Raw genomic sequence first — 15249 nt, 5'->3', positions numbered from 1 at the left:
TGCGCAAGTTCTTTTCGCCTTCGTTCATTCCCCCTTGTTTCTGTTTTGCCTCCTTTCTGTCTGTGTCCTTCCTTTCGTCATCATACGCTGGCTTGGTCGTAAAGCCTCTTGTTATGCCTCAATGCGTTTCTGTGAGACATCGCTTGCTATGTCTCCATTTTGATGGCGCGTCGTCTTTGCGGAGTCGTTGCTTCTTGTAAACACGACTGCATTGGCAATGGATCAAACGTGCCTGAAAGTAGCGCATTGAATCTGAACCTGAACGAATTGGTGGTGGAGCGGGCTTTTAGTATTATGCTTTGGTGTACAGGCAGATGGTGTACTGGTATTGAATTAATGTGTAGATGCGAGCTAGTTGGTATGCCATAAGTGAATCAGATTTAAGCGCCAAGCACAACTTCAGGAAAAAAGGGTTTTTGACAGGAGCGCTTCAGTCCTATCAAAACCTTTTTTTCGTGAAGTTCTGCTGGGTGCTTAAACCTGATTCCCTTATGGCTGGTATTGAACCTCTCCAATTTGAGGGAGTTTTTTGTTGCTGCGGCCGCTGCGATGAGCTAGGCTCCGCCGGCAGACTAAATCTGTTTATTCAGGTTTCGGTACCCATTTAGTTCGACTAATGGTCTCATGACAAACGGTTCCACCCACTTATCTTAACTCACCCCAGTATCGTTTTTACAACAGCACTAGCGAAGAATCACTTATTGATTTTTTTAATAACTATGAATTCTGAATAATTAGCCCTGGCATGCTTCCCTGCAATCTCCCTGCCGTATTTCGTTTTTGTGTGGCCCAAATGGGAGACGCATAAACTGACAAGAGCAATTGTGGTACACGCGCCAATATATACTGTATAAAACTTGCTGCTTTTGTTCTGTACTTTATGAATGTTTCATACGAGATGCCCCTGACAGTTTCGTCGGGTCTTCTTGCATTATTACCATAACTCTCTCACTAAATATTCAAAAATTTTGCTCGCGCTGCGAACTCGTGTTCCTTGGGCGAAGATTAGGAAAGAATAAACAATGAAAATGAGTTATCTGGGTCGCATCACTGTTCGGCTAATAATCTGAAATTTTCGACGATGATGATGATAATGTTTTTATTTTTATGGCACAATACCGGCTGAGGGCAAAGAGCGCCAAAGGATATTTAGTTCATCTGAGTGATAAGACTAATAAAAACATTCCAGTAAAACTAAAGATAAAATCAAACAAAAGTCAATGAAGATGACTGGTGTGAAGGGCCAGATTCTCATAATGAATGATAAGAAATGAGATGTAAAAATTTGACATCAGTAACAAACTCAAAAACGCGCTTGATGGGTAACAAGGGGTCGTCTCCTAAAAAGTATGATGCGTGTAGTGAGATATGCAGTCGGTATAGTTGCGGGAAATGCTTGCGCCGTGTTGCCTCAAATTTTCCACCTTTTTGTACGTTACAAAGTTATCGTACTCGCGCCCACTTTCACAAACGTTTGAACTACACATGTTAACCAAGGCCAAAACCGCAACCTAAACAAAGCCTGGTGTGTCAGGTACCTGTACGGCGGCACTTACTGAGAGGGAGTTTATATACTAATAGAAACATGAACTCAATTGTACCTGCTACATCTATTTATCTTATGCATATGTGGTACAATTTCCTATATTTACCTCAAGAAGCGCTCAGAGATGCCCTACAAATCCAATTTGGCCATTCATGCTTGGTGAGGACACAAATCGCGAAGCCCTAAACTGACCTTCACGCGTTTTGATTTTCACGCGTTTGGCATGTTCCGCGTCATTGAACAACCGCTGCTAGCGTGAATAGTATTGCTGCATCCTCGTCGTCACTACAATGTACAAACATCAGCCAATTTGTCAGATTTTTGTGTTTCATTAAATTTCTAGAGTCTCCCGTGTTTCCAGCGGATAATCTTTTCACCCAATAAAGGTACCGCTTGTTGGACATGACCTATGTCAAGCGACCAAATGTACAGCCTTAGAGCAAAGTTAACCGGACCATTTCCTACTATTCATAATTGTTTTTACTGTCAAGTGGGTGGGCACCTGCAGTTTGAACAGGTGATAATCCTCCGAGGACTTGTGCATCGCAAGAAATGACCAAGGGCTGGTTCACATGCAGAGAGATATTTTTTTTTCATCTCTGCAACCACATCAGCAGCAGCTTTGTACCTGGCTTGGCATTTGTAAGCACAAACAAAAATGCAGCTCTAAAGGGGGCATGCAGACAAAACGCATGTTTGGTTCATTCCAAAGATTGCCTTGTGATAATCATTCTGACACCACTTTTAACGTAAACGTCGCTCAAATAAGCTACATGAATAGGAAAAAAGAGAACGGCCATGCGACTCACTAGCTCATTTCCCGCACTAGAGCCTATAACACATTATTCCAATGGCTGAGACCGGCACAAGCAAACTTACATTAGGCAGGGCTTATAAGCTTGCAGAACTAGCTATTTTCGCTTAAATGTATATTCATTTTATAGCAGTAAGAATGATGGGATAAAGAATAGAAGTTGTGGAAGTACACGTAAGCATAGAAACACCGATGCACACTGTTGTTGGCACTGCGCGCCCTATGCTTATTATAGCAGCACAGCAGACCGGCACTTTGCGGTTGTCTCAAACAACACTTGCCGATTAGCGTAGGCGACAATATCTTACGTGACCCTGTTTTTCAAGCATACCAATGTTTCAAGAAACGGTTACTACCTACCGTAATACAAAGAAGCCAGGCGAAAATACGGTTATTAACAAAGCAATGGCAGACAGCCGTCCTTCGCAGTATGGTGGCGCCATCTGGGAGGACTAACAGTAAAAGAAGTGTGCCGCAGTCCGCTGCAGAATAAACAGTGCACTAACGTTTGCTTGAAGACCTGTCCTTGTTACGTCATCGCAGACGTCACGAAACACACGCTTTGGCGGGAGAATCAAAATTTTAACTTAAACTCATTAATTTCTCAATGAATATTACATCGTTCGCTGCTGGACAAGCGCAGGGGGCATTATAAAACACCAAACCTGTCGAATAAAACAGACTTGTATTTTGTCTGCCTGGCCTCTTTGAAGCTTTCAGAGCGAAACTTCGCGGCAAAATATAGGCCCTCGCCTAACTTCCGGCAACGACGTTTTTGCCCGGTTTCTGGCCTAGTTTCTTGCGCCGTTAGAACATACTTAAATGTAAACAGGAAGCAGAAACACTTCCGTTAAAAAAGTATTTACTCAGTCTTATTCAAAAGTATGCTGTGTCCCATGTTTGCGGAACTTTACAGTGCAACTTAATGATTGACTCGTTCGATGCAGGGCCCTGAAAGCATAGAAAACGCTAAAATTGAAATTTGCTTCTCGGCAAAAATGATCAAGCTCCAGGTCTCCCGAGCGCGTCTCCACCTGCTCGGCCAGTACAACCCTGGGGTGGAGCTCGCAGGTTGCGCCCTTTGCAAAAACTTCTATTTCGAGTTTGTTCGATTGGCTCAAAGCAAACTGCAATAATACATCGCAAAAATTTGCATGGTACAGCCTCATTTTATAGCGAAATCGCTCCCTAGTCACTAAAACGCAAAAGCACCGAGAAAAAAAAAACGTTGAGATTCACTCTATTTGCGGTCGAAATGGATGGGTTCCTAGTAGAGTAAACAACGCGCCCCTTTCGAATACGCCGGATTTGATTGCGGCTGGCGTGCAGGTGGGAAGCCGCCGACATGAAAGGGCCGGTTATTGTGTGGTACTTCCAAACACCTTCATCACGAAATTCGACGTCTCGGTTTCCGTCATTGCATCACAGGCTTCGCCCGGAAATTATTCCGCCGCTTGAAAGGGACGCTTTTGTAACGGCGCCACACATAGTCACGTGGTACGGTTGGAAAGCGGTAGCGTCTAGCTGCAAATGTCATTGATTATACGATCTTTTAAAGCGCGCATTACGCTCTACTTGAGGGAACTTGCCATGGCCTACCGCGATTGCGGGAAAACTGGGAGAAAGGACAAAAATGGCATAAAACACAGCGTCGTTAGTCTTTTTTTCGTTTCGCTCTGTTTTGCCATAATGGTCCTCTGCCAATTTTAAATGCGGAGCATTTCTTAGGCTCGCCTTTTCCTGCGTCGTTGATGGCGGCGCCGTCCACACGCTCACTGCGCATGCGCAACTCTCCTTCTTACACCCGCAGCTCCGCGATACTACACTATATAAAAAAGAAATAGTTAGCGGCGCCCGGTTTCGATACCACGACTCTCTGGCCGCAACGGGAGGTACGCGGTGCTCTTCCCACTACGCTACAAATCCGGGACAGGAGCAAGTGCTACGAACGCGCCTTATGTCCTTGACTTATTGAAACTACGTCAAGAAGCTACTGATACAACGAAGGCACGCGAAGCTGAACGTCAACGGAAACGACGAACTGAAAACTTTAGAGGGGGATGCTGAATTTCCCGTGGGAAAGCTGTGGCGGGAAGCGCCACGCGCTATGCAGCTCAACCAGCCCCGTCCGCAGCGCCTCTGATGCTGATTGTGGCAGGATGCCCCTAGAGATTGGCCAACCAAAGAATTCATCACGAGATAGGTTCGCGTTCAACCACCGTCGTCATCTTCCCGTAGGGGAACCGCAGAAGAAGAAGAAGAACGAGAAGACAAAGCTGTGAAGAGGAGGGCGTGTACATTACTCTCAGCCGGTGCACCAATGTCAACAACCTTTACCTCACCAAAGCTGACGGAGACTACCGATTCTACCACAGAGACAACATCTACAAGAACATGATGGACGAGTTTTGGCGCCTCGAGAACCACCGCCTACTCACCGTAACACAACAGCACTTGTGTTTCTTTGCCACCGGTGTGGACCCGGACGCGGAATTCCCTCTGGCGCTAGTAAAAACCAGATCACTGAACATAACGGCATTTCTCATGGAGGCAAAAAGCAAAAATGCCCGTGTGTACGATATTTCGGCGCACGTTAAAGATCCCCAGGTGGTCAAAATTAATCCGGAGCCCTCCACTACGGCGCGCCTCATCGCCTGCGTTGCGTCGGCGCGTTAAACCCTACAATCAATCAATCAATCAATCGAACATAACGGCAACACAATGAAACCACACGGAACCGCCACGATGCTTCGCATCCTCATCAGGGTTCCCCCACGGGAAGATGGTGTAATTTTTTTTCCAAGCCTTCTGCTTCGACGTTCTTATACCCCTCCCCCCCCCCCCTTCCTCCCAAAGAACGACGGCGCTACTTAAAATGAAGCCTTTAAGTCAGGAGGGAATCAAACTAGGAAAGGCCTAAAGGTTAACTAGTGTAACCATGTCGGCCTCCAAAACAGTGTTGAAAATGTACTGGGGGAGGGGGAGGGGAGAGGAGGGGGAGTACTGGTAGGTAGAACAAATAATACAAAAAAGGTGATATCAAAAACTCAAAATTAAAAGCAGGGAAAATAATAAGGAATAACGCACCCTACGCCCGAAACACGCCACTACAGCGGAAGCGTACGCTAGAATCCCCTGGAGCCATTGGCACAAGCCAGCAGTCGTGAGAAAGCGAACGGGCGCTTTCGGTGCCTTCAATTTTCGGCATCATTCTTGACATCGGGATGAAAGTGGTGGGCACAATGTCATCGATAGATGAACAACCCCGACGGAATCCAGCCACATCATCTGGATGCATATTGTGGTTCTCTAGGCGCCAACAAAGGCGCTTCGAAATCATTGCTTAATAAATGTTGCGCTCGGACAGCGGGTGCAACGAATGGTTAAGATCGAGGCGAAGTAATGCGTAAGCGTGAGATACTTCCAAACCGGAAGAAGACGACTGCACTTCCACCGTTCCGGAACAAATACTTCCTTGCATGACTCGTTGATGCGGCGGAGAACATGAATAGCCTGGCGATGATGAATGCGGGCACAAAGCCACATTCTCCCAATAGACCTTTTTCCAGTAGCGCAGCGCTGTTGTTGCGGCCGCCGGAACCACACTTGGGGGATTATAGAAGAACACGCCTCATTTTTTTCCGCCTGCCCTGCACAATTGAGGAAGCTGTCCCTGGTGCCGCGCATGCTTTTGGAGGCACAGAAATTTTTCTAGGGCAGCCGCAGCGCTGACCTGTCGACTACTCTCAGGGCTGAAAAAACGGAGCAGCTCTTAGCTGGCTCGGCGCTCGCAACTGGCTAATTCAATAGGGCGTCGTTTTGTTTACATTTTGCCCCTCAATAATGGCGGATCGGTCCTTGAGAGCGAGAGTACCGTAGAGAACTACTGGAAAAAGGTACATTCCCTTCTGTAGATAACAGGAGGTCCACGCGCGTATCTCGTGTTGGAGGGACATCAAATCTTTGTGTCGCGCTAAAAGGTAGCTCGATCGGAGATTTTCGCACCAACCCTTTTCTTACGTCAGCATCTCGACAATCTTGATGGAGCACAAGCGCAGCGAACGATTAACGTTTCTGCTCCGACGCACACAACTCCCGCACAATTTTACAGGCACACTAAGTGTTTCTGCGGGTCGATGTTTTTTTAAAAGGATTTCACCCGTAGGACATACAATTTCAAAGTACAAGAGTGGGTTAATTCTGTGTGTCCTGAGGTTCCAGTCGGTGTCAGGAATTGACAGGGTGCGCACGACAGTATTTGCGTTCTGCACCTCAGTGAACAGCTCTGAGGTATTCTAGTCCTTCATCGGACTCATTGGGTTTCGGGTGTAATGTACACTGACGCCTAGCATCTGCAGTTGCGCCTGCGATGACACTCTCGATGCTTGTGGAAGAGCCCTGGTTGGAAAAGTCTCCGATTTGGGATTTGCAGTATGACAACTCAATTCTCCGCACTACATTATAATTAAGGGTACCGTGCTGACCGTTGGCCAAAATGCATGTGGGGTTGTTGTCACTACCTTGCGCTTCAATAATTATGAACCAGCGATCACAGGCGCACAAGCACCGTGGTACCAAACTCTGGTCTCTGCAACTGCTGTATATGGAGCCATGAAGAAACGGGGCACTGCCGTCATTTATTATGCATAGGACATAATTTCAAGCAAAAGAAACGAGGCTGCCACTCCATGACATGTACAGCTTCCCCAAATCAAGTGATCCGCATTAAAGTCACCAGTGAGTATCCAGGGCCCAGTATTCACTGTAATTAGTGCTCCCAATTCAGGAAAAAAAAACCGCATGGGATGAACAGATTCCGATGAACGTGAAGGACAGGCTACCTTTTTTTTTCTTTTGCCGTCAGTGACGGCTGATCAATAAAGCGCAGTCCGGTAGGCGGAAGTCACTCGGTCAAAGCGGACGAGCTGGAAACGGACCGAGCGTGGCGGAAACTTGTGAGTGACACGAGTGGACGTGCCCAGGAAACCGCCCGTCTGGGTGTGACTCCATAAGGCTGATTAGAAACTGCTCAGCCCGGTCGCGGTCCTTCGCTGAACGGTCGCGTCAGTTTGGTTCACGATGCCCATGAACCATAGGCGAGCCGAAGGAGAAGAAAATGCGGGCAGCGGTTTCGAAGCTCTTGTGTTAAGCTCTGATTTTTCCGCACACTGATAGCGCTGTTTAGAAAATGAGGCTTCATTTTGGGATTCGCGAAGCTTTGTAGATTACCTTTACAGTAGTACATTGATTGTCGTAGTTGAGTAGGCTAATGAGAAAGAAGCAAGATGTCCTGGTGGGGATAATCTGGTGAAGAGGGATTAGAAGTGGGTGGGGAAAAGAGCATACTGCTTATTGTTTTGTCGTATTCAGTTGATCAATGCTGCGCATGAGTCCATAAAAACACACTCATGGATACTATAACTGTTGCCCAGTCTGCGAGGTTGAAGAGACAATCGAACATGTTCTTTGTCGTTGCCCGCAGTATTCATCAGAAATACATGTTCTGGCCACCGAGCTCAGCCGATTGGACAATCACCTATTCACAGTAGAGACTATTCTAGGACATCGACCCCTACAATCGACTTCGCAGAAGGCAACAAAAGACCTTCTGCGTTTTATGAAGGACACAGGCTTAGCTGAAAGATTATATTTCCCACAAAGGGACTAAAGTGTGTGCGCAACCCCGCTCCCATCACCTTTTTTTTTTTGCCTGCCCTCTCTTTCATCCCCTACACACCCCTTCCCCAGTGCCGAGTAGCTATCCGGGCTCTAAGCCTGGATAAGCTCTCGGCCTTTCGTCTGGCTTTCCTCCTCCTCCTTGCGCACATTCCTCATAAAAGTAACGTATACATTTACCTTTTCTCTGTGCCACCACTTCAGAAGACGATACATAAAAACACCATATCCGGAAGCGTTGTGGTGTGCCAGCAGCCAAGTTTAATTTTGTAAACAAGTATTCCGAAACTATATTATAGGAATCACAAAAATATTTTTTTTGTTAACGGCTTTGTTTAATAACCCCGAAGGATGAGGGAGCACGCCCAAATTCAGAGTTGAGAAGGTAATAAGCTTGAAGCTACAAAAACTTGGTTTAGGGTACTTGTTCAAACTGGTGCAATATATCACACAGTTTTCTGTGCATACGAAAGAAGAAGAATTGTCTGTCAAATGACCAGAATGAAACCATAAAGGCAACGTACAGCTTTGTTCGGTTTGAGAGAACGAGGCTTTGGGAGCTCACTCAGCTTCATTGCAGACACGAAGCAGGTTTTTAATCGAAAAAAAAAAGCAAGACATTGAAAAGCTTTCAAATTTCGCGCTGCAATGACGTATTATGGGCAGGAGTAACGCAGCAGAGCCTAGCACTAAAAACATAGTTTACACTGCCTTAACTACGCTTTGGCATTCAAGTGATCCTGTAAAAAGGAACTAGACGCCCCACTACAATGGTAAAGTCGTGTTTTTTGGCGGTGGCTTTGGTCAGTGGCCGGCAATCGCATCAACAAGATTTTGTGACGTCACAAAGACGTCGCCAGAAATTGGCTGGGGAGTCGCCACCACTTCAGATGCTTCGCTTGATATATCTGAAATATTTGTTTCTAGTGCGGGATAAAATTGGCGTGATTTTTATTTGGACAAAGCACCGTTGTTAATTACCCAAAGTTGAATTTTGTCTTCACGGCCCCTTTAAAAAGACTCATCACAGTGACAGCTGCGGATGGTTTAATTGCGAGATACGTTTTCTCGTCATGCGTATATCGCCATCTGTCCGTCGCCTGTATCACGCCGGCCACGACTGTTACACTGCACTTTTACGCGTTGAGAAGCACTGAAGACAAGATTGATTGATTGATTGTGGGGTTTAACGCGCCAACGCAACGCAGGCGATGAGGCGCGCCGTAGTGGAGGGCTCCGGATTAATTTTGACCACCTGGGGATCTTTAACGTGCGCCGAAATCTCGTACACACGGGCGTTTATGCTTTTCGCCTCCATAAGAAAAGTGGCCGCCGCGGCCGGGAATCGAACCCGCGACCTCGTGCTCAGGAGCGCTACGCCTTAGCCACTGAGCCACTGAAGACAAAATCCAAGCTCTTCGATTCGCAGACGGGAATCACAACTACTCGGCCACGTATCTTCCCGGGTAATAACTTCGAATAATATATATTTTGTTTGAAATTTTGCGGCCTTAGGACTCGGTTGGCGAAAAAAGATGAATTATGGCTTCTAGGTTTCGCTACACCTGAAAACACTAGCACCAAATATACATACGGTTTCTGCTTCATACCTATGGCCAGGCACTTAACACCTACCTAGACGGCGAATTATCCAAGATTTACAACACAAATATGCTTGGAGGGTTGACCACCCAGGGACAGAACCAACATAAGCAAGCAATGCACGTGCCCATGCTCGGGGTTTGGCTTGTTTAACGACAACAAGTTTTGGCATATCACAGAAAATGTTGTCCTCGGAGTATCATCGTTATCGAACAGCACTACCTTGACAGCTGCCGCTGCAGGCTTTGCCACGTTGGGATGGTCGACTGTAAGAATGTCTTGTATTGGCCTAAGATGAAATGCAAATAGGAGACTGAAAGAAACACAGCTATATTTTCATACTCTTTTGAGGTTCGACCTCAGTCATGTACAGTACAGTGACATGGTGGCTTCTTCACAAAACTTCTCTCATAAACTCGATCGCGGCGGCCCAGTCTACAGGGGAAGACAAAATACAAACTTGGTCTGTTTGAAAGAACTCGTCTTTGGTTAGTCACTCAGCTCCATTCATCCCTGAAAAATGTTTCTTAAACAAACAAAAAAAACCGCAAGAAATATAGAAGAACATTCTAATTCCAACCTACAGGGACGTAATATGAGCGGGAGTGAGGTATTGGGCTGCTGAGCACGAGGATGCAGGTTCGATTCCTGGCCGCGGCAGCCGCTTTTCTACTGGAGGCAAAAAGCAAAAACGCCCGTGTGCACGAGATTTCGGTGCACGTTAAAGCTTCCCAGGTGGTCAAAATTAATCCGGAGCCCTCCACTACAGCGCGCCTCATCGCCTGCGTTGCGTCGGCGCGTTAAACCCTACAATCAATCAATCAATCAATCAATCAATCAATCAATCAATCAATCAATCAATCAATCAATCAATCAATCAATCAATCAATCAATCAATCAAAGAGTGAGGTATTATGGGCAAGCACTAAAAACAATTATCGGTGTAGTAGCTCGGTGTAGTAGCTGCGCGTCAGCATTCAAGTGATACGCTCAAACGAAACTATAGGCCCCACTACATTCGCCCAGTCATTTTTCCTTGGTGGTGGCGTAGTTCGGCGGCCGACAGTCGCGCAAGCAGGATTCTGCGACGTCATAGGAAAATGCCCCAAAAATGGCGGGGGAGCCGTCGGTGTTTCGTCTGCTTTCAATTCTGTTCAGTTCTGATTGTAGGGCTTTACGCGCCGACGCATCACAGGCGATGAGGCGCGCCGTAGTGGAGGGCTCCGGATAAATTTTGACCACCTGGGGACATTTAACGTGCGCCGAAATCTCGTACACACGGGCGTTTTTACTTTTCGCCTCCATCAGAAAAGCGGCCGCCGCGGCCGGGAATCGAACCCGCGTCCTCGTGCTCAGCCGCGCAACGCCTTAGCCACTGAGCCACCATTGCGGGTTTGTTTTGAATTGTATCTGCATTATTTCTTCGAAGTTCGCGAAAAAATTGGCATCATTGTTTTCGAGATAAAGCAGCCGTTTTGATCAGCCAAGCTCGTATTTTTTCTTCATGGCCTGTGTGATACCAACCACGCGGTTAGTTAAAGGAGTAATTACGGTTATTTGTAATGACATCCCGTACGTTTCCAGCCATAGGTTTCTGGGGGTGACATTCGACAGGTCGCTCACCTGGTCACCTCATGTCCGCCATCTCAAGGAGAAGCTCTCATCAATCGCCCGCATATTCCGTATGCTTTCTAGTAACTACGGCGGTTGCTCTGTTAACTCTCTCCTTCGGCTATACGAAACGCTCTGCGTCGGTTTGATACGTTACAGCATCACTGTATTGGCCCCTCTCTCTAAAGGAACGATAAAGTCCCTAGAGTCCATGCAAGCACAGATATTGAGGACCTGCATTGGTGCCCCGAGAACTACGTCGACTGTGGGAACACTGACTGAGTGCCGACGCCTGTCACCCTTGGCTCTCGGCGCGCAGGAGCTTCTCCGCGTGCGACTGCTGATTGTGGCAAGGCAATGTGATCACCCTTTAGCGCCAAGTTCGGTCCCTGAAGTGCGTGACTTCCTGCCTCATCATTACCAGCCGCCAGCTCTTCCGCTTGCTCCGCCCTGGATGTTCCCAACGATAAAAATAGTGACCACAGTGCCCGGAATTTCAAGCAAGGAGCATATTCCGCCTGCCGCTCTGCGGTTTTTTGCCCTTGAATATATCCACTACACATACGGAGTACACACACATCTGTACACTGATGGATCGGTGTCATCCACATCATCCACTGTCGCGGTGTGGATACCTTCATCTTGCACCACCCTGAGTGCCATTCTAAGCCACAAAACCTCATCTACGGCTACCGAACTCGCAGCTCGGCGGCTGGCCTTGGCTTATATCATCGAGCAACCTGCACGCGTGTGGGCCATCTTCACGGACTCTCGGGCTGCACTGCAATGTTTGGCGTCTTTCCCCAAAGATCAGCTTGTGCTTGATGTACATGCTTTGCATCTTCAATCTCTGCAGGCGCGTCATCAAATAACACTCCAGTGGGTTCCTGCCCATTGCGGAATAACTGGAAATGTGAAGGCGGACGCTGCTGCATACATAGCGCATAACAAACGTGGACCACAAGTACCGGTACCATTTTCTCGGAAAGATGCTTCAGCACTTGCATCCAGTGAGGCATACAGCATGCAGCGTTCGATTTGGACAGACGCATCCCATCATTACGCGCCCCTCCACTCTATCGACCCGCACTGTAACTTTAGCATGCCACCTGGAATATCGAAGCATGATGAAGCAGTACTCCACCTCATGCGGTTGAACGTCGCCTACACGCGATACTACTGCGACAAAATCAATCAGTCCACCTCGCCTCTGTGCCCACAGTGTGGTGTCCGTGAAGATCTGCAACACCTCATTTGTGACTGTGCGCGATTTAGTGCGCAAAGAGTGTGCCTTGCAGTGTCTCTGGGCCGGCCGCTATCCGTAGGGCTAGACCTGAGAGACGTATTAGGTCCCTGGAATTCTTCCAAACGTGCCTTTCGTGCAACAAAAACTTTACTGGCCTATCCAAAAGCCACAAGCCTTGATCAGACTTTGTAAATAGTTCAAATCAAGTGTTCCTCTTCATCATTATAATCATCATTGTCACAGCATTCATCTGGCGTAGCAAGCCAGGCGATTTAGCTCGGCTGACATCGCCAGACTCATTAAAGATTGTTCTCTCTCTCTCTCTCTCTCTCTCTCTCTCTCTCTCTCTCTCTCTCTCTCTCTCTCTCTCTCTCTCTCTCTCTCTCTCTCTCTCTCTCTCTCTCTCTCTCTTCTCTCTCTCTCTCTCTCTCTCTCTCTCTCTCTCTCTCTCTCTCTCTCTCTCTCTCACGGTTATTTGATATTTTGCTTTTCAGCAACTTCGTTCCGGAATAGTTGGCCTGGAGCTACTAAAAAAACCATCATTGTTGTCTCCACTTAAAGGAAATAACTTTATGCTACACAGGCGACAATTTTAGTATGAGTTGTTTTGTAACCTCACAAGTTTTATGCGTTTCAAAGCACATTATATGCATATTGTAAGCATACATCTCTTGCTGTGTTTTTGCGTTGAATTTTAGCCTTTCAATGAAATAGGCATTATTTGCACTCTTCTTTTTTTTAACCGGAATTATTTTATTTCCCGTGCACGTGTTTCCTTATCTAACTTGTGTTCACTGTCTGTTAGCGCAGCAGGGTTTGTAGTATGGCAAGTTGGTACATCATTTAACGAAAAAGCGCGAGCACGGCACAAAGGGAAGAAAAGACGACACAAGAACTGATAATAAAGTCAGTTAGCGCCTATGCGTTACTGGATGCTGGTAAATATCTTTCCTTTCAATTTTTGCTGCGCTAACTCCATATCTTTTTTTACAGCTAATCGGTTGTCTCAATGCATTCTCTTGATTATGCAACCCTTCTCCGTATGCTAACTTGGTCTTAACCAGAACCGTTCAGTGTAGTAAAAAGAACCAAACTGAACTGCACTTACCGACCGCTCTACAGCGTACTTTACAACGAGCCTCATTACCATTTAATCGATTCTCTCAGAATGCGTTCATTGGGGCGTGACCTGAACTATCCAGATTCTTGGCTGTTAAAACTATCGTTAAAGCAGGGCTTAGGGATATCAGTACGGGATGGCCCGTTTCATACATAAACATGACCAATCTATTGTAGACGGCATAGTAGGGGGCTATTTAAATATTATATTCCTGTTAAGCAAGCAGGGCCCTTTGCATCGGGGTACACGTAAATGCTCTACTGCAAGTGAATGCAACCGCATGAACCATTTTTTTTTGTCAAAACTAGATAAGTGCCAAACCACGGCAACTCGATTAAAAGCAGGCCGAGGGGCAGTGGGCCAACTGTATATGCCTTTAAAATACAATGTCACTTCAGCACAAATTGAAATGCCGTCGACTCTTGCGCTGTATTCTTTTCAAAATAAGTTCCTTAGCTTGTCGACTTGGCACTTTCCTACATATACCAGCTCGGCAGTAATTTGGCAGGCTTCATTCGCCCAGAAGTGTCTTTGAGAAATGTGCCAAACATTTCAGCGGTAAGCCTAGCGGTCTCCTGCGTGTTACAAAAGAAGCAGCTTAGAAAATCAACGAAAGCTTCAGCATTGACTACCGCGCTCACTGGAGTCGAAGCTTGAGATGACACGCCTAATATTAACCATTTAAGCTAGTTAGATTGTACAGAATGCTCGAGTAAGTACTGAAAAAACTTACTTGAGAAAACGTTTTTTTCTCAAGAGCCATAAGAGCCATTCTTACGAAGTGCGTACTGTGCCGGAGTGCCACAAAACGAGAAATTCAGACAATACATAAGGTTTTTGTCAAATACGCTTTCCTCCGAAATGAAAACACTTCGCTTTTCAGTTTCAGAAGGAACGACGTTGTTTAAAAAAAAGAAACATACTGCTTGGTGCACTAGGTGCGCGGCCTTCGAGGGAGACGATTCTGAGCAATAAAGATTCATTGTTTTCAGAAAGCAATGTTCAACTTGTATTTACATAAAATGTATCTAACAACCCTCGTATACGTATGTTTCTTGGTATATTTTCAATAACAAAACGCCCAGATAAAGCTGCACGCTTCCACAGACGCAGCACAAACGCTTGGTTTCAACTACGTCGCGGCCTCAGAGTATCGAGATTGTTTCATGCATCAAGCATTCAGTGGCACTTTGTATCTCATGCATTATCATTTTCCAAAGAATTATCATTCACAGAGAGAGCTAAGCTTATAAAAAGAATGGCAACATTTGAAAGAAAAGGAAAAAAATGGAGAGGAACTGTCGTCGAAGATCTAATCCTCCTTCGCTTGCTCAAAATCTACTGCAGAAGTTCCTCGCGTCCTCATTCACCCTTCCAATAAAATATGGAAGGAAGAAACGTAAAGGAAGTAGCGAGGAAAGAATACAGCGAAGTTATCCAAGCACGCGAACACAAAAGCTTCGCCGCATGGTGACGAGTAAAGACATTTCTCCGGCCAATGCAGCAGTCTTCAGATTACGTCCCAATCCTTTTCACCATAATTCCGATATAGTTTTTCTTTTGTTCATCCTTATTTCGGCCACACTTCGATACGCGGAGACAGAGCAATTCTTCCGGCACGGCGCCTGCGGGCC

General features: G+C 46.4%; 1 protein-coding gene across 1 annotated transcript in view; it reads right to left on the bottom strand.

The window, feature by feature from the left end:
* Positions 1–15249, bottom strand: part of LOC144175431 (cell adhesion molecule Dscam1-like) — a 174222-nt gene that overhangs the window by 83358 nt on the left and 75615 nt on the right. The gene's annotated exons all lie outside the window — the stretch shown is intronic.

This window comes from Haemaphysalis longicornis, unplaced genomic scaffold (genome assembly GCF_048455015.1).
Source record: "Haemaphysalis longicornis isolate Haplotype H1 unplaced genomic scaffold, Haemaphysalis longicornis Haplotype H1 scaffold_3, whole genome shotgun sequence".
In the NCBI taxonomy this organism is placed as follows: Eukaryota; Metazoa; Arthropoda; class Arachnida; order Ixodida; family Ixodidae; genus Haemaphysalis; species Haemaphysalis longicornis.
The sequence above is the reverse complement of the archived record's forward strand: the minus strand, read 5'-3'. Positions and strand labels throughout refer to the sequence as shown.